The 20,774-nt window shown below is 38.0% G+C and overlaps 1 protein-coding gene across 1 annotated transcript in view; it reads right to left on the bottom strand.

Annotated features, from left to right (window-relative positions):
• Positions 1 to 6,926, bottom strand: part of TRMT9B (tRNA methyltransferase 9B (putative)) — a 67,724-nt gene extending 60,798 nt beyond the window's left edge. Inside the window, exon 1 of the mRNA XM_065060994.1 lies at positions 6,853 to 6,926. The gene's annotated coding sequence lies outside the window, so the exon portion shown is untranslated. The remainder of the gene's footprint in view (positions 1 to 6,852) is intronic.
• Positions 6,927 to 20,774: the final 13,848 nt, after the last annotated feature.

Below are 20,774 nucleotides of genomic sequence, written 5' to 3'. Positions count from 1 at the left end.
TCTCATGGAAAAACTGAAGATCTTCATGTGACTAATACATTTGGAAAGCTGAGGAACTTGGTCTTAAAAGCACTAACAAGGTTATAACCCTACAGAACAGAAATAAATTCCATTCCAGTATTTCTATCAGGGCAGATAGTCAATGAGAAGCATTTTGCTAAAAAGAAGTTGTATTCTCATATTTTTACTATTTCATGAAGGCCAGTCTTCCTTTATTTTCATGAGTTTGCTTGTCCAGCATTCCTATTTTAGTGTCAGCTAATTCCCGTTTATTATACTGCGAGTTCTCTCAGACAGCTGCTCTCCCCACACTCTGTGCAGTGTGTGGTAGAAAGGCAGCACATATGTGGAAGAAGGGGCGATGGAATGCTGCTAATGAGACTAACAAATAGCACAGTTTACGTCAGCAGCTTAGTGAACCACACTTTTCTAAAAATATTTGGTTTGGATCCAACCCTGGCTAGGAGCAACTAAAACCTAAAGCCACCCAATGGCTCTTCTGTCATCCAGGCAGGGCAAGGCATTGAGTCCAGATGAGTTATTTCCAAAATGGGATCCAACTCATGCAGAATGCTGTCACACTAATCTAACTAGGCCCTTTGTTATCATCCCAGAGAAGGACTAGAAAAGCACCAGAAATGTTTTCTAAAGTCTAATCTAACTGACACAAGAGAGCTATGACATTACGAACAGGGGAAAACTTTTGGGGTTTCTAGCTCCTGGATCTGTCATTCTTTAAGGTCATTTCACTGAATTGTACATGAACCTTAATGACCATTGCTTTATGTCGTCTTGGATGTTAAATACATTTCTCTCTGAAAATTCCCGGTACTTCTATTTGTATTGGGCTGATGGAAAATCTATATTCTGCCCTGGTAGAAAATGTGTTCATTTCTGAGAAAGTCTTATTAAACTGACAGGCAGGAACAGTTCCAAATAACTCAAAGCTCAAGGCTCTCATTGCCTTACAATTTCATGTAGCCTTACTGTTTCATAAATATGGAATAACTACTTGTTTCTATAACTGATTAAAGAATGTTACATGTGTCTTAGGAAGATGGAACGATAATATACAAAGCTAATTGGGAATTTGTCTTTGGAAAAATTGTCCCATAATACCAAAAGTTAATTGTGCAATTTCAAAGAAATTCTGCTTCAGAAACTAAAATAATTATTCACATTTTCATTCTCAATTAAATTTTAAAACTTCCTATATTTGTCTCACTTCACAATACCAAAAGTCTGCAAAGTTGCCACATTTGCTCTAATACAGAAAATCTAAATTCTACCAAGCACCACAAATAAACATAAAAACAACTTCACTGAAATCTTGTTCTCTTTTTATTTTTTCTTTAAACAAACAGCATTCTTTGTGGGATAGAAGTCACAGAAAGAGGGAATTACTCCTTTCAGTGGTGCCCAATGATAGGATGAGGGGCAATGGAAACAGACGGAAGCATAGGAGGTTCTATCTGAATATGAGGAGAAACTTCTTTATTTTGAGGGTGCCAGAGCACTGGAACAGGCTGCCCAGAGAGGCTGTGGAGTCTCCTGCTCTGGAGACATCCAAAACCTGCCTGGACACTTTCCTGTGCAATCTATTCTAGGTGAACCCAATTTAGCAGGTGGCTTGGACTAGATGATCTCCAGAGGTCACTTCCAACCCCAATCAGTCTGTGATTCTGTGAATTGAGGATGAGATTAAATAAGAAGCAGATTCTTCTCATCTTTTTCATTTGAATAACTGCAACAGCTAGCATGTCTTAATTTAGAGATTATTTTGAAAGACTCAAGTATGGCATAAAAATGATGGGTGATACTGTGGTGTCCTGGTAATAACCTGGATCAAAGTTGTACAAATTAAGTTCTCTTTCTATCACAGATTTTCTTATGTGACTGTGTGCAAGTTATTTGCATTTTTCAGTACCTAATGTATAACAAACAGCACAAGCACTGGGATGAGGAAAATATATTTTGTGACTGTAAGAAACTGAGGCAAAAGCCATACAGAAGTTGATGGCTGTGTGGCATATACCTATTACTAATATATTTTAAAAGCTCCTTTTGCAGATGAAATTTATGCTTTGAGCACAATAAAAATGTGCTACCTTGACAAATTCTACTAAATCTTATAATATAAAAAAATACTTATTGTTTTCATACAGGCAGTAATAAACTCTGCAACCTATACAAGTCTGAATAACTAACATTATATAAAATCTAAGTTTGTGATATTTAAACTACAGAATGCAAAAACATAAATCACCAATCAAGTATCTTCCTGCTTACTTATAGAGTTGTTTTCTGCCCAAATTCATTTTTGTGAACTAAGGTGAACAGACCTGTACAGCTCACCTAACAATTAAGCATGACAAATTCAGCCCTGTTTCCTCCTCCTCTTGATTCAATTCCTTGTTTACAGACTCCCTGAGCTCTGCAAAGGTGTGGATTGATTGTGGTATTATATGTTTAAGGGAAAAACACACCCTCAGGCCTCAAACGCTGGGTGTATTTGGATTCTGTTGTAAAGCTACTTCTCTTCAATTTTCATTCCTGATACCAGAAATATATTACAAAATACATATATAAATTTACAATAATTTTATTCAGGACAGTGATAAGAAAACATGAAAGGGGGCTTCTGCCATTGAATGCAAATGACAACTAAATCCAAATGACCATTTGAAAAGATGGTCTCTGGGTGAGTAGTTCTCTGTTTTTTTTTAAGCCTGAGGAAACCGATCTATCCTGCAGCTTGTCAGAACACCAGTGAATACTGATATGAGCATTTTTGTTCATTTAAACAGCATAAATGAATAAACATGTGAAGGGAATGAGCTGAGCTGAAGAAAATTATGTATTATTCATGCAGCTAACACCACTTACGCCTAGTATAAATTGAAACCTAAAGTGCAAATCTAGGACTTTGAGTAGATTTTCCATCATGCTGAGTTACACTTAAACTCAGTCTATGCCATAAATTCCGAGTTCATTTCATGTTTTCACATCAGCACAGAAGTGTTTCACATTGTAAAACTTCCTTTCACTGGCTATACTTTGAGAAACATAAATTATGAATGTAGCAGGTTTTGCAAACGAATGATAAAAAATGCTAGGTGGGTTTAACTTGAGAAATAGTAGACATGGAATTAAGTGAAATGTATAGTGCGGGTGACTAGTTTAATTCCATATGACATGCTTCTGAAGAAAAATATTTAAATCAAAACAAAACTGAAAAATGAACAAGCTTTCCAAGCAAGAAAAAAATAAGGTTGTATTTGCAATTCTATTTTCTTTAATGAAATATTTGTATAACACCATTTTTTACATGCTCTGTTAACTCAAAACTGTGAAGGGAAGACAATAATCTCTAGAACACGATAACGGGTTTTTGTAATCCGTGTCAGTTCTAATCTCTCAGCAATTCTTATTTTCAAAATATGGAAACCATGCTGAACTCCTACACTGAACCACTGAAAAAACTACCTGGCATTTGCAAAGGGGAAAATCTTCTCATCTGTATTGCATAATCAGGTCTCTATAACAACATCTTTCCCGAAGATACCTAAAAACTTCATCCCTTAACTTCACTTAGTCTTAATTACCCAAGGAACACATGGCTGGAAAAAATAAAGAGAACAGATACAGCTACTGTCTTGAACGAAGAGTTCAATTCAGTGGTAGAATCTGGATCTATAAATTAGGAAAAGTAATTTAATCTCTCTAAATCTGCTTCTTTCTAATCCTGTAGAGGTAGAGGTGAGTTATTATAGCACCTATAGCAGTATAGCTCTTTGGAGACTCAATTGGAGTCTACTGGCACAACTACAAAATAATTTTTACCAAATGGAAGCAGTTCAGCCATTTCCTCTCCTCTTTCAAGCCTATGAAACAACAGGACCATGTATGTAAGAAGACTGAAACAGCAATTCTTTTTCTTACTCTAAATGTACCACAGTTTGCAGCAGCCTCACAGGCCTTTACTTTCCAACGTTCATTCCAGGATACGTGTGCACAGCAGGTTGGAGCAGGGACACCCCACTGGCTTCGATGCAGCATAAGGGACTTAAGCATAACATTGTGCTGGACTAACTGCTGTCACATAAACTATCACTACTTCTCTAAGAAAAGGGAGAATATCTACGGTGTGTTTTTTCCACTGAACAAGCCAATTAAGCTTTATGTAATTGCCATTAAGAAACAATCTTGCCTACGAAAAAATCTGCAGACAGATCCAAAAGGACAATCAACAGACTGGAGCTTCTTTTTCTTTTCAGATTTTCCAGTCCTTAGAGAGGAAAGCAGATGTAGCTGAGAAGTTATTTTATTTACTGCTATACTGTTTTATCGAGCATTGAACAAGAACTGTGAAAGGGCATGAATGAGAGTGTGACTCCTGAGGCTGGAAGGGATTCAAACCCTTCTCCAGTGGACTTTGCACATGGAGTCTGTTCCAGTTTGTCTCCAAAAGAAGAGAGTTGGGCAAAAGATCCAAGTCAGAAAATGGGTATAGTTCCAGAACAATGAAGCAGGCAACACAGCCAGATTTAAACACCTTCTAGTGGATTGGAGTCACTCACAACTTTAATGGCAGGAACTCTGAATTTCTCTTTTATAGACAATGCCTACACAACTGAGACCCATTTCTGAACCTATTTCAGAATGTGGTAAAAATATCACACCACATTTTGCTTTCTAAACAACTCCTACAATGAATTTAATATGGCCAAAGTCTATTTGCAGCAGCAAATAGAATACTAGTTGATCCAAGGTTTAGGGCTTTACAGCTTTCTCACCTCCAAGGGAAAGCACATACTGTGGTAATATGATTACAGAACTTCCAGCAGGTAGCACAGCGTTCAGACAAGCACATTATTGGCAGCAGCTGCTCAAACAAATACCCACCTCACTGTGCTCACCATATCCCAGCAATTTAAGGAGTGAGAAATTATGTCAATGAAATCAGCCTTTTCTGGAAACTTGCACAGTGTGCTTCCATTTCAATTCAGCTACTCGCTAAGCGATTAAAGTTGCCAGCTTGACAGACTATTGAGGTTACTTAAATCTATCAAGGTTATTTGATCATTGAAAATATTTTAATAATCTGGATATTACAAAGTTAGCACTTAAATCACTTATCTCCCAAATTACTAGGCATTTCACCAAGTTATCATCCAACCTAAAATAGGTAAAGATTACAGTTGCAAGATGCTAAGATAAGGCTTTTATTATAATTAATCTGACACAATTTAATTATGCATATATATATGTAAGTCCACAGTAGATACAGTCCAACAAAACAGAAGAGAACAAAGTCTAACAAAGCAGAGGCTTAGCAGCTCCTCTCAGGGAGTTTTCTCTAAGGCTGTTTCTATTTGTTTTGCTTGATTTGCTATCTTTTCCATCTTCCTGCATTAGAAAAGATTTATGTTTGTCAGCCAGCTGTCCGAGCATGTAAAGTATTAAAATCTAAATCATATCATGATTATGTGGATAATAACACAATAAAAACTAAATGTACTTTAATAGATTGGAATTTCCAGTAATAATATCAAAACCCTTTCAATACAGTACCACCTACAAGAAAAAGAAAGAGGGACTTCAAAAACACATTGGATTACCTGAAAGGCCATGGGTTAAGTTGGTAAGAAAATAGTTTGATTGCCAGAGCTTTATAAAACAAACAGCTATATGAAAATACTCATTATGAATTTACAGATTATTACATGTTACTAAATTCTAGACATAGCACATTCATTTGCCACTTATTATATCAGCTAGATCTAATTTACAATTGACTTCTAGTCTGGGCTTTATGCATTCTTGCATGAGATGGAACATAAAAAAATAGTAATTTTTTCTTTTTCTGGCAGCATGTTCTGCCATAGACATACAGTAGAAAAACAAATATTTGAAAACTCTTATATTACACATTTGCACATTCCTACTTTGTAATCACAATATATGCATAGTTATATCATTTTTAATCCTTATTTCCAATTCTACACACATAAGTATACTGACATATTCCAATATTATTTGAAATCCTGATCTCAGTTTTGTTGCAGCTTCCTTACTGAACTAATTTTAGATCAGAAAAAGCTGATTATCAGTTATTTCTCACAATAATTGGAATGGAATAATGGAATTTTAAACACCATTATCTTCTGAGATCTTCATATAGGGCCAATATAGTTTGAAGTAAGTCAATATAGTTGCTCATTCATATCAGCTGAAGATCTGGCCCTTACAGAAGCTCTGAAAATTCAGTAGTTCTAAACTTAGGCCTCTTCATTTGTCATGGCCCTCACATATCCTAGCTGCAATGATCCTACTGGACCAACACAACAAGATTTTACACAAAATATTCACATATGCCATTCCTCAACCACATCACCACTGTAGAGATGCAAGAATAATGGCTACAACAGGAAAATGGCAAAAGTTTCATTGACAGTTTCAGTGGCCTGCAAGCTACATAGCTAGATCTGTCACATCATTTGGAAACCTCAGGACAGTCCTGGAAGTACTTTTGATGCTAAGATGAACCTTCAAACTACAACAGGATGAAAAACTCTAATGTAAAGAAAAAAAAAAAAAAATTGAATTAAAAATCTCTCCCTCTTTCTTCTTTTTCCAAGTCTCCAAAATAGGTAATTGGATTAGTTCAGTCAAAACTGAGAATTTCATCAGTTCTTCCAAGTCTTGACCATTTTTTATTATAATTAAGACAAACCCAATTTTCAAAACAATAATATTGTAGAGAAACTGAAGATCAAACAGTCTAGAAGACAGCTTAGCAGAACCATCCTCTTTCAGAAAAAGCCTTTGTTTCTTATGAATTAATATTACCTGAGGGTAAAACATTTGCCACAGAATTCTGTTTGACAGGAATTTTCTATAACACAGTTTTGCCATTGCAGATGAAAACCTGGAATGATAGAAACACAAAAAGAAAATCTTCTAAGATGCCTTCTAAGATACCATGGGGATCATTTTCTTTTTAATTCCTAGGTGATGATATCCTATATGTGTGATTTTTTAATGTAGACACATGTGAATCACTCGAACATTTAGGTCTAAGATCCCTTGTTTATCTAGAAAAAGAACTAGCTGCCAGTTTTGTGTGCCGGTTAGGTATGCTGAATGCATCCAACATTATCAACATTCTTCTGCTTCAGCAAATTACTTTATTAAATTTTCCTGGCAAGAGTTTACTCTGTATGAAAAATGGATGTACCTTATGCACTTCCAAATCGTTAACTGACACGTTCCTTATGTTTCTCTCAAAGATTGCAAAGGGCAAAGATACAGTGTGGATCCTGAGATCGAAAAGCTATCAGAACTTTTCACTAGGCTGTCCTTTTGAGTAAAACACATCACCACAGGTTATTTCAGAGCCTGAGCACATGACTGGTTTGTCAGATGAAGACATAGGGTTGGCCTTTGTGGCTTGGAAAAGGGCAATTCCTCTTTTAGCAACACAGGACAGTCGGTGAATCCTCAACACACTGAAATTTTTTATAAAATACTTTGCAAGTATTTCCAAGTTCCATTTCCATTGGCTAAATTTCACTCAGAGACTCTTTGGGGGCTGTGGTTACTCTTTCAGGGTAAGAGCAATAACAAGATCCACAGAGGCATGCTGATGCACTAATGCAAAAATGCCCACAAGACGTGCCTGTACTTTACTAAACTGAGATGCAGTTTTCTTCTTATGCTATAGACAAAGATAAATTTTAACGTGAAACACTAGTTGAAAGTTTTGAGATTTACATTTCATTTAATCAGAATTTGAAAGCATGTAAACACAAATCTCCTAACTCATTCTGACATTGGCTATAATAAGGAAACTGCACAGTAGCACCTTTAACAATCTTGTCAACGTGATTATCTAAGCTCAGGCTGAAAGGTCAAACCTTGAAAATCGTGTGCAGTCTAATCGGGTAAATCAGTCAGAACAGAAGGTTTTAGCCCAGTCATTTTCACTTAATCATGCATACCCTTGTACATTACACGGACATCCAAAGTAATGACAGCCTAATAGTTCAGAATTCTGACTTTTCTGAGAACTCCAGTTTTAGCATGATTTCTCCTGTGTAGATTATGGTAGGTGTAAAAGCCATAAAGAAAGCAACGTTTGCTGTATTTATTATTTATGATTGGGTAAAAAAAAAATCAACAAAGACAAATTTACATATGCATACAGATGATTGACTTAAGAGTAGATTGACTACAAAGACGTACAAACCGCCTCACACATACAGCAACTAATTTCAGGAACTCAAAATGACAGTTTCCTTTGCTGGACTTTTGAAAAAAAAAAAAAAAAATCTAATTAGTCTGAGATCTAATCAGTTACAAAGTTCCCCAAAAATAGAGCTGATCAGCACTTTGAATTTCCACTTCATGGGAAACAAAGGCATTTCAAAATCTGACCTCATTCCAGTTCAGAACAAATCTAAGTAGTCTCAATATTTCCTATGAAATACAATGAAAGTGTTGTGTTATAATTGATTTTTTAAATGTTTATACTTATTATTTCTATTTTATTCTCTTACAGGTCCATACAATATATGTTATTGGGTTTTGTCAATGTATAATATGATTTATATTATGTAGGTTCTCATATTACAGAATGAAGTGCCAAATAGACCGTTATTCTGGTTTTATATTATTTTCATCTAAAAGAAAAAGCTGTTTCTGCATTGTTTATTTTCTAAATCAGGACCGCCTAACATTTTGAGAACTGTGGCCTGGTAGGGGTTTAGGTGTCCTAAAAATCAAGTTTATCATGTCCTGGAGATGGATAGGCTCAGCAGTAGTTTGCAGAACCAGATGCCCAGCCCAACTGCATCAAAATCATACAGGCCTGAGAAGATTCATCCTTCAGGCCAGACAGTTCACAGGCCAGCAGTTCAGGAACCTTGCTGTAAATCAGATTGGTTTCCATGCTGCAATGAGACAGGGTGATACTTTGATGCAAAATTTATTGTTTTAGTTTCAGTGCCTAACAGCATTATGAAGAAAACAAGCTTTTGATCTCTTTGAATATTCCCTAGACACATTTTTCTTTGAATATCCTCATCTTCATGAAATTATCTGTTAGCATGTCAGATGTTCTTTATTAATCAGTCCTTGCAGTCACAGACAAAGAAAATACTAGAGATACTTCTTGCAGCTGAAATGTGCATGTTTTCATTTATATCGTCAAATGATACAAGCTCTCAGCTTGAGTTCTGCTTAGGCTCTCATGTGGAGCAAACTGACTAGTTCCTCTAAGACCAAGCTTGAGTGCAGTCTAGAGATAATTTTTCCAAGGACTTTAACCTAAGCATAGCACAGACAAGATCACAGCAGGGCTGGCTCTTTCCTCCTTACACAGTTGCAGTTCTCCAATGCTATTTCAATAGACTCCTCAGCACACAGTGCTCTCAAACACATCTCTACCACCCTCATGTATCATGCTTCATGCACACAGTACACAACTCTGGTATCATCTCACAAAAACGTCACTCTGGCAGCCCTGCCACAACCTTACTCAACTGCAGGCATTTTCAGCAGAAAAAGCACAAGCTAAAAATTTACGTCCCCAGAGGGACACCAAATGTAGCCAATGGGATCCAGGGTGAATATTCTTCTATGTGGACCTAGACAGTCCTGTCTAATGCAAACCACCATTAATAACATACTTCACTGTTTTTGGCTTTGGTTTGGGGTTACTTCCAGAGATATCCACCTTTATGCATCTGTCATCACGTTATCTATTCAAAACTTGCATCATCCTTCTCTAATATGAACGAGATTGATTTTGCAGGTACAGATGGAAATGGGAGATGCTCTGTTCTGTCAGATTGAGGAGTTTGAACAGTAGCTTCTGGAGGACTGTAGTCTCTACCGGGAAATAGGGCATTTCTGTGAAAGGCAATGGAAATTCTAACATTAACAGAGAGGAACAGGTCTTGTATAGAAGAGTAAAGGTAGGTTATATTAAATCTCATTAGAATAAGACAGGTTTTTCTAGCTTTTGCTTCAGCGAGAGAGGGGTAGAAAAAGAAGAAGACTCTAGAAATATGAAGGAAATGGAACGTCAAAATGCAGCTATAAAAGCATTCAGGCTGTAAATCCATGCTAAAGCCATTGCTGCTTTGTTTCTGCTGCCCCCAGCTGATCATTCCCACCCGCATCTTTGTTGTAAATCACGTCCACAGCACGGCTTCAGAAAGGGAACCTGAGAGGAAATTGTAGGGAAGAGCAACAACCATTGAAAGGGCTTTCCCACCAAACAATGATCCTGTAAAACTGTGATCTCATAGGATTATCGTAAGAAACTACTTTTTTCAGTTTAGGTGTTGACTGGAGTTCTTGAAATCGTAAAACAAACAAACAAAACAAAAACAACAACAAAAACCACAACCTTCTTGTAAGGAAACAGTTGTGTTTTGGTTTTCTGGGTTTGGTTTGGATTTCTGTTTTTTCTTTCATTCTTTGTCAATAAATAGGGCGATCACCCTGAAGACACAGGATTTCATCCTTTTCCTGACAAGGACAACCTGCATGGACCTGAATTTTTGCTTCAAAATAAAATAATAGCTGACACTGTTTGATGGATCAACTTTTTATTTTCTTGCCTGGGCACATCTGCATATAATATATAAAGAAACTTTAGTTGTCTCACACCATAGTGTGTTTTATGAGTTAGAACCTATACCTAAATGCACTTTAGCTATAAGAGACGACCTTCAACATTTCATTAGTGCAAAAGCAGCTCTGCATCATATTTAATGAATAGCTTTGTTGGTTAAAATTTCCAATATGTTTTGTAAAATAATTTAATGTAGAGCATTATCTGTAAAGATATACCTAAAAAACAAATACAAAACATTCTTTTACAGATAATTAAAAGATAATAAGGGAAGCAGCTCTGTTTTGTGTTTGTTTGTTTGTTTTTTCTAGGTATGTCCATATTATATACATGCTCCTGAGTTTGTCAAGTTCTATGTAGCCACGCCAATAATAGAAGCATAGTATAGATATCTGAACTGAAGATATATTTGCAATTCCAGAACTGGAAAAAAATGATATGACTGTTCTAAGTGCAACACAGACATTATTCACAACCAGATCATATTCATTTTCTGTGAATGAATATTCATTTGGCTGTTAGCAGCCAAGTGGCTAACCAGGAGAGGGTAAATGAAATTCAAAAAGTTACTCTCTCCCCTTGGCACAGATGCCTGAAAGGACTTGGTAAATATAATAATAATTTTATGTTAAAGATGCTAGTCTTTGTAATTTTCCTAGAAGGATCTGAATGGAAACGAATAAAGGAGTATATCCAGCAAGCTGTTCAACTAAAAAAAAAAAAAATATTAAAATTATTCTTAACATCATCAGAAATTGTTTTTAATTGAAACATGAAATAATAATGCACCAATAGCATCAGTGTTCCTGTTACAAGAGTTTTTGTGTTTCAGTGGAAGACCAACACGATCTATGACAAACAAATGTGTTTTCATTATCACAAACTATTTACCATTGCATACATAATTTAGTTATTGGCTTAAACTCACCATGCCCTGATCCAATATGTACTTCCAAATAGCCTTCAAGATGGAGAGCTACCAGTGCCAAATTAGCTTTGGGACAACACAAGTAGTGGGTAAACAAAGCAGGGTAATTACTGATGAAATGTCATCTTTAATGTGAAATACATCTGCAGTAAGACAGAATGCCCTCAGGGTGTTTTCACAGTGGTTCCAATTTAGCAGAGAAAACCTTGTTTTGCTCTGACCATGCCTATGAACTTTAATCAATGTTAAAAAGTTGCTGTTCATGTTTCTAGGTGTTTTTATTCTGAAGGAAAATGTTTGTGACGTGGTATATCCCTTGAAAATGTGCAAAAATATGAGCCACCCATGGTAATTTTTAAACCCTAGAAGTGGCCTGCAGCAGTGAATTGCTCACAGTCGCTGAAGCTCTCAAATACTGGCTGGATTCCAAAGCGCCCCAAGTGCCAAAAGACCAAGTGAAATTACTTTCAGATTATTATTAAACTCAGAAAGCATTTACAGAATTTCTACTTTTTCATTAACAACAACACTGCCTCCCCTGACAATACAACAACTAAAAGTACAGATCTGATGCAATATGTGACCTAGTTGGCTGAAAATCTAATTTACTAAAATATTTACTTACTTAAAAAAAAAAAAAGACATAAGCCCATAGCAGGTTAGATCCATTTTGGATCTAATACATAAAAGCTGAAGAATGGCAGAGCATGAAGCAAAATCTTGTTCTCTGTGACCGCCAAAGCAGCCTGAAAATTCTGAAACAGTTTTAGTGGTCAAGGCACCTCCAAATATTGCAGTGGCAACCAGATCAGGAGTTAACTCGTTCTGTTGCAGTAACTTTACTGAGCTCTGAAACAACAGAGAGTGCAAATCAAACATTTAAAGAAGATTTAAGAAAAACAGCCAAAAACAATACAAATTGGCAACTATTGTTGTGCGGTATTCTGATAGTTGAGTTCTTCTGAAGTTTATGTTGAATACCAGATGTAGCTACAAGTGCATGCTGTTCTGAGCAGTACTACATTTGCCTGTGACAGGATGGAGAAGAGTCAGTATTTTCATGCTGTCTTCAAGACCTGAGTGTTTTCATAGGTAAAAAAAACCCAACATAATAAATCAACCTGAAAGTCAGATAAACAAATAAGGAAGAAAATCCTCAGAAAACAGGTCATCTGGTAATATTTCTGGCTTAGGCAAAGTTCCTACATAATTTTAGACAAACAACTGTGGATAAACTACACTTGTAATTTACAATGTAGTTAGACTACATTGTAGTGCTACCAATAAAATGGAAATGTTCACTGGCTGAAAGATAATCAAATAGATATCTCTCATAAATCAACTGGAGTTTTACCAGAAATGCACTTCTGTTTTACAGGACCCAGTAATCATTCTTGGATTGACCTCTACATTGATCTTAATTTTCTCAGTAATACTCTTTTGGATTCCCAGAAGCAATATTTCAAACCTACAATAACATGCTCTCAAACAAAAAAAACTAATCTGGACATGTAGAGAGGTTTCTAGAGTCTGTTCAGAATACTGGTGTAATGCCCCAAGAATTCAACATAAACCAAGGCAAACATTTCAGTTATCCATTGGTCAAGATCTGGAAAGTAGGCAGGAAGGACTACAAACAAGACTAGTACTGCTACTACTACCTCCAAGAAAAATTATGGAGTTGGGTAAAAGATACCAGAGACATGGGCAGGGAAAAGAAGGGAAATAATATTGTACAACCTCATGTACCTGCTCTTTCTGTATTCTATTTTTCAGTGTCTTCTGGTAAGCCTATTTTCATGTACTAAAGTAGAGAAGTTTGGTTGTGAAACACCAGCAGTCCAACTTCAAATTCTATTCGCTGCAATCATGGAAGGAAATTATTCCTTACAAAGCTGCAAATGGTAGTTCCTGCCAGTGTTATCCAAATAACAGGAAGAATGTAAAACAGCAAATAGATGCATGATTCTATGATTTTGGAGTGAGGGAACAGCTTACACCCTGATTTCAACAGATTGGGCTCCATAGGTATTGTCATATTTGGTACATTCAGGGAAATGTGAAGCTTGTCTTAAGATTCAAATTTCAGGAATCACATTAATCTGAAATTTCAGCTTCAAGTTAATTTCAGCCTTTCTTCTTAAAAAGGGATGAACAAACAGAAATGCATTATGTCCTTCTTTTAACATAAAGATGTGTTAGTTTCACCACTGTTGTATGTCATACTAATTAACCAACAGAAATTCATACACAGTCTTATTAATTCTTTCTGTTTAGAATGCAAATTATTTTCATTATTTTTAAAATACCAGGACAACTTCCACCTTGCTCGGTTCTGTGAAAACAACAACTCTAGTATACCACCAATCAATAAAAAAAACACTTAAGATGTCATTAAATGAACTTCAAAGCTTACGGCACTTTGAAAATAAATTAAAGCACTGGGAAAATATTAGATAGAAATAACTCTCCATGTTTTCCTCTTTCTGGAATGGAGCTCCCTCATGCTAAAATTATTTACAAAAGTAACAAATCCATTTCAGGTACACTGGGGCTGAAAGAAGGAAAAATCTGTCACTTTTTGTATTTCAGAAATTTATTATTTGATGAGAGCCAACACAAAATAAATTATATAACTGATTTCGCTAATAAACAATTCAGAGAAAACATACATAACCTCTATTAATATGTTTGTCTTAGGAAGAAAACCCCTAGTTCTATGAAAAAATAATTATCAACAACTAAACAGCTCTCATCTGGAAGTGTCACAGGTAGACATCCATAACAAAAAGTGAATATTTAGATACCTGGAAAAGTCATAATTTGAAATCTCAGTGCAGTCATACTCTATACTAACCATAATCAATGTTAATTGGATCAAAATTGCAGAGGAATACCTTGTTATGCACTGCTTATGATAAATACTTAATCCTGACACTGCATGTATACATCATAAATCCAATCTTATGGTGATCTCTAACACAGAGTTTCAACCAGTGAAAGTTCTAATAATACCTCTTGGTTCCTGAAAGACAATACTACTGTATCAGCATTGCAATATGCTGGAAAGGCTGTCCCCTGTCTGCAGACACAGAAATTATTCAAATACCTAGCCCATGAGCCTTAAAAGATGGGGACAACACCACAGAGTGCCCCATGTGGATGGCGGTTTCTGACACCAAACGAAGGTCTTTTCTGACAGTGAGTAAATTCCTGTAAAGAGCTGTAAGATTCCTTTGCCAAAATTCAGCCTTAAACTAGAACACAATATTGTTATTCATCAAAAGAAACTTTCACATGTAGGTTGATTTTTATATATAAAGGATCATATATAGGGAGTAGCAATGTCCTTTTGTCTCCTACTACCAATTATCAAGTAATTATCAGCCTGTTGCTGAAGTTATCATTATCTCAATTCTGCTCAATACTAATATTTATTTCACCACCCTCAAACAGACCTGTGAAGTTATCTTAAATTTAAGAACAGATGAGTAGCATAAGGTATGTAGGGTAAAATCCCCAGAATGAAATGGGGGGGGGGGAGAGGGTGTTTGTGTTTTTTGGTTTTGTTTTTTTTTTTTTTACAACGAAACTTTAGCAGATAAAGCAATCAAGTGAGCTGCAATTTTAGCAGAATGAACAGTTGGGGTGGTAATTGCCAGCAAGGTGGCGATAATGCACAGCTGGGAGGGGGCCAGGGTTGGTATCTGGATCAGCCACCAATAAAATTATTTGTAAAGCTACAATATTTGACAGAAACCAACCAAGCAAACAAAGACCAATCACTGAAAAGAATAAAATCAGAAAAAACAAGATCATAAAGTGACAAAACTGTCAGAAGAACTCAAGTCAGTAAGCCACAACTTCTAAAAGTCACTCTTGTGAATGTAGATTTACTGATCTACTGCTTATACTGAAGTATAGCATCAACGAGAAAGAAAGCGACACACCAGTGTCTTGGCCTAATTGCTGCTAGTGTCCTTTTCCTGAGGATGTGTAATGTCATGGAATAACCTCCTACTGAGAAGTAAAAGCTCAAGTGAAAGAATGATTGAATAGTTAATCCATTCACTTTTATTTACAGCAAATTGTGCCCTTGGTGTCTGATAATACAGCCTGTGAATACGCTGAAATGGAGAGAAAGAGAGAGAGAGAAAGGGGAGAGGGAGAAAGGGGAGAGAGAGAGGGAAGAAGAGAGGGAGGAAGGGAGGGAGGGAGGAAGGAAGGAAGGGAAGAAGGGAGGGAGGGAGGAAGGAAGAGAGGAAGGGAGGAGAAAAAGAGAGGAAGGAAGGGAAGAAGGGAGGGAGGAAAGGAGGGAGGGAGGGAGGAAAGGAGAAAAAGAGAGGAAAGGAGGAAGGGAGGAAGGAAGGGAGGGAGGGAGGAAGGAAGGGAGGAAGGAAGGAAGGAAGGGAGGAAGGAAGGGAGGAAGGAAGGAAGGGAGGAAGGAAGGGAGGAAAAAAAGAGAAAAGAGAAAAGAAGAGGAAAAAGAAAAAGAAAAAGAAAAAGAAAAAGAAGAGGAAAAACAAAAAGAAAAAGAGAAAGAAAAAGAAAAAGAAAAAGAAAGAAAAAGAAAAAGAAAAAGAAAAAGAAAAAGAAAAAGAAAAAGAAAAAGAAAAAGAAAAAGAAAAAGAAAAAGAAAAAGAAAAAGAAAAAGAAAAAGAAAAAGAAAAAGAAAAAGAAAAGGAAAAAGAAGCTGCAAAGCCTCTGTCCTCCCTCTCTCGGTGCCCCACAGCAATAATCACCAAGCTGCTGTTACCCGGGGCGATGCTGCCCCGCTCCCGCCCGCCCGTTCCAGCCCCGGGCACCGGGCTCTGCGCACCAGCACCGCCCCGTGGCACAAACGCAAAACTGCATCTTTGCACGGGCAAACCAAAGCAACGAGGTTGTATTTCTTTCACTCGTTTCCGTCTCTTATTTGCCTGCTAGTGGCCTCTTCCACTGCATTTTGAACAACAAAAAAATATGACTGCATTTCTTCAAAATAAATTGATTCAAAACACCCTCCTTACCAATTTCTGGCTTCCAACCATGGCGTCTGTAATCTGCACCTTGTGATTTGCAAGACTCCCCATCTCCAGAACCATGCCCAAACAATGGGGGGCACCTTGATAATTTTTTTCCCCCCATTGGCCCAGCCTGGTGTGACATGCACTCCCTCGTGTGGCAATGGGAGCACCGGGAGACTGCAAAGCCCTCCTGTGCCCCTTCCTATCGCCTCTCTACACCAGCCAGATCAGGACATGCTGTAAAACTGTCTAAGAAGTCCTACTGAAGTCATTAGCACCCAGTGCGGGTATAAAAGATCAAGTCTTTTATATTAGATCAAGATATAACAGGTTACCACACCCAGAATCTGATCTATTTATTTTGGAGAGTAATAAGTCAGTTCCCATTCCAGTTCTATCTTGAACTCTCCTACTCGTTCACTGAGAAAATTTTAAACTCTCCCTGTTGATGACACATTGAAATAACGCCAAAAAGATCATTTCAGTAGAAGCAGAAAATGTTATTTCCACTAAATGAAAAAAATCAATAATATGTCCACTACCCTTCACCTTTGCGTTATTTAGCTTCCAGAAACAAAGATCACAGTATGTTTGGGATTGGAAGGGACCTCAAAAGATCATCTAGTCCAATCCCCCTGCTGGAGCAGGAACGCCTAGGTGAGGTCGCACAGGAACATGTCCAGGCGGGTTTTGAATGTCTCCAGAGAAGGAGACTCCACAACCTCCCTGGGCAGCCTGTTCCAGTGCTCTGTCACCCTCACTGAGAAGTTTTTTCTCAAATTTAAGCGGAACCTCTTGTGTTCCAGCTTGATCCCATTACCCCTTGTCCTATCATTGTTTGCCACCGAGAAGAGCCTGGCTCCATCCTCATGGCACTCACCCTTTATATATTTATAAACATTAATGAGGTCCTCCCTTAGTCTCCTCTTCTCCAAACTAAAGAGACCCAGCTCCCTCAGCCTTTCTTCATAAGGGAGATGTTCCACTCCATCATCTTTGTTGCCCTACGCTGGACTCTCTCCAGCAGTTCCCTGTCCTTCTGGAACTGAGGGGCCCAGAACTGGACACAATATTCCAGATGTGGTCTCACCAGGGCGGAGTAGAGGGGAAGGAGAACCTCTCTCGATCTACTAGCCACCCCCCTTCTAATACACCCTAGGATGCCATTGGCCTTCCTGGCCACAAGGGCACAGTGCTGGCTCATGGTCATCCTGTTGTCCACCAGGACCCCCAGGTCCCTTTCCGCTACACTGCTCTCTAATATGTAATTTCCCAACCTATACTGGAACCTGGATAAAGGAGGGTAACCTCCATCTCTCAATGAGCTCCTTAAAGAAAAAAAAGGATTCACTCAGAGAGATATCTATGCTAGATTCTATTGTCATTCCACTCTTCACTAGATCAAAGCTTCACAGAAAACAGAGTCGCTCTGCAGGCAATTAGATTTCCAAATCTTTACTTGTATGGAAATATTCCTTCCTAGCTTCCAGAAAAATCTACTGTTCATCTTCATACCTGTTTTGTTCCACAACAAGTCACATAACAAGAGAGAGTCCTGGATGCTTGTAACATAAACTCATGACTGAGGCGGAGGATATGACTGAGAAATCTGAGACAGACACTGAGACTTTCTAGACAGCAGAAACATTTAATGCAATAAAGTAGAAGACAGCTTAAGGTTGCTAATCAAAACCTGGCTGTTAATAATTACAATCTCTAATACCTCATATTTGTGTAGTCTGTATCCTTTTTCTTAAAAAATAATTAAAATAAATAAATTAATTAAAAAGCAATAGCTTAAAATGGGTTAGAAAACAAGCAGTAAAGAGCCACAAAGCTCACACACATGTTGAGGTAAAATGCAAGTGCATCTTTATATTAAACCACAGGCACCTCAATAAAAGATTCTAAAGAGCAACGAAGGCCTGAAATGTCTCTAAGTGGCGCTGTGCTGCAGTGAGGCCAGTGCCCAGCCAAATTTTACTCAGCCTACAGATAATGGGAGATGCTGGCAGAATGTTCAATCCCAATGTGCCTTGATTTTGCAATACTTTCACTGGAGAGGTTCAAAACATGTTGACCTTCAGATCATGCTTTCAAGCTCATCTGTTTACTTTGGAGTTCAGAGGGACTGAGGCATCTGGGTAAACTGAACAGGAGAAGGTCTCTGCAACAGCTGAAATAACCTTCTCAGGTCTGATTGGTATTCTTTTTCTCTGTGGTGGACTTGTTGCTACTGTCCAAACAGATATTAACTGGCAGTGGCATTTTATATTTAAACATAACTTAAATGGAGAGATTCTAATAAGAAGCCTTTTGCAAATGCAATATAACTAGCCCTAACATATACTACTCTTTTAAAAAAAAAAAAAAAAAAAAAAAAAAAAAAAGGCAGTCATTGCAACAACAAAACGAACAAAACCTTAAAAAAAAAAAAATCAATCCAAGCACTCCTTTAGAGCTACACTAATGTGGCAGTTGCCAGAGAAGAATGCAGATGTTAATGAGTCCTAGTGTTCTTCAAATGCTCCTGTTTGCTGCACAACTTCGGAAAACCCCACTTGCCTCTCGGTCATTTAGGTTTGGCTCAAGCTTATCACACGCGCTGTAACCGAGAGCAGAAGGTGCAACCGGACCCCCGCCCGGCCGGGGGGCACCGGCCTGCGGCAGATGTGCTGCCGTGGGCTCCGGTGAAGGGCCCGGCCCGCACCGAGCGCATCCCTGCGCCAGCAGGGGGCAGCACCTGCCCGGGAACTCGGGAGGCGCTCCCGGCACCGCGGACGTTGCTATTCCCGCTCCCTCAGGAACTGTCGGGGTTAACGTGTTAGGGTTCGCTGTAAGTCTCCCTCCTTCCCTTTGAGTACGAACTCTTTTTGCAGTTCCAGCCGGAAATGCATAATACTCGTGAGCGCGCAGATTGGTTCACAGAATCACAGAATGTCAGAAATTGGAAGGGACCTCAAGAGATCATCTAATCCAATCCCCCTGTCGTAGCAGGAACACCTAGATGAGGTTACACAGAAAGGTGTCCAGGCGGGTTTTTAATGTCTCCAGAGAAGGAGATTCCACAACCTCCCTGGGCAGCCGGTTCCAGTGCTCCATCACTCTCATTGTCAAGTAGTTTCTTCTCGTATTTAAGCGGAACCTCCTGTGTTCCAGTTTGTACCCATTGCCCCTTGTTCTACCACTGGTTGTCACCAAAAAGAGCCTGGCTCCATCCTCGTGACACTCATCCGTTACATATCTACTAACATTTATGAGGTCACCACTCAGTCTCCTCTTCTCCAGGCTAAAGAGACTCAGCTGGCTCAGCCTTTCCTCACAAGGGACATGCTCCACTCCCTTCATCATCTGAAAGCTTTTATACTGTTTTTCCTCGACTAAGAAAACTAACCCTGAAATGATCAGATAAAGTACAAGTGCTCTGAGCACCACTGTGAAAGTCACATTTCAATTGCAAGGCAACGCCTCCTGAGAAAAAGGACACGCCTGCACAAAATGCTTTCTAATTGCATGAAAGCTATTCTGTCATGTCCCTATTGCTTCCACAAACCAAATACACGGGTCAGGACTTCTCCACAAGAGAGGGAGCTGTATTTGATAAGAGGGCAGGCTCCAGGGGAGCTGGGGCAACATATAGATTTCTCAGAAGGTTCAGCTGATTCAGTAGCCATTATTTTTAAATGTAATGGTATTAGTAAAACACATAGTGTATCTTGTTTCAGTACAGGTACATAAAACCCACAAAATTAAACATCTTATTGTTCAAATTCAGGAAAAACCTATATACACTTTTGTCTTATTTTGAAACAGACAGGAAAAGTGTGTCATTTGTACACATTTCTACAAGTTTGTAATATTTTAATCACTATCAAGCTAAGCCACCTTAACAGAAACTTTTCTTTTGTACTGCAAACCTGTCTTGGCCCTTCTTAAATATATCTGAATTGCTGAATCTAAAAATTATTTATTTTCAATGTGTGATTAAAGCTATTTTCTTACATATGGACTACAAATTCATTGCAACAGACTAAAAATTTGAGCAATGACATAAAGCACTTGAATTCTAAGTTACTTATTTGAATGCATGCTGAAGTCACAGCAAAAGCCCCTACTGACAAGTGCAGCAAAACAAAAAAGAAGCCCAAAAGCCAAGCTCCCTCACTCACATGTCACACATTTATGCCCTCTGTGT

Source organism: Columba livia, chromosome 4 (assembly GCF_036013475.1).
Source record: "Columba livia isolate bColLiv1 breed racing homer chromosome 4, bColLiv1.pat.W.v2, whole genome shotgun sequence".
Classification (NCBI taxonomy): domain Eukaryota; kingdom Metazoa; phylum Chordata; class Aves; order Columbiformes; family Columbidae; genus Columba; species Columba livia.
Note: the sequence above shows the minus strand (reverse complement) of the source record. Positions and strands in the feature narration are given on the sequence as shown.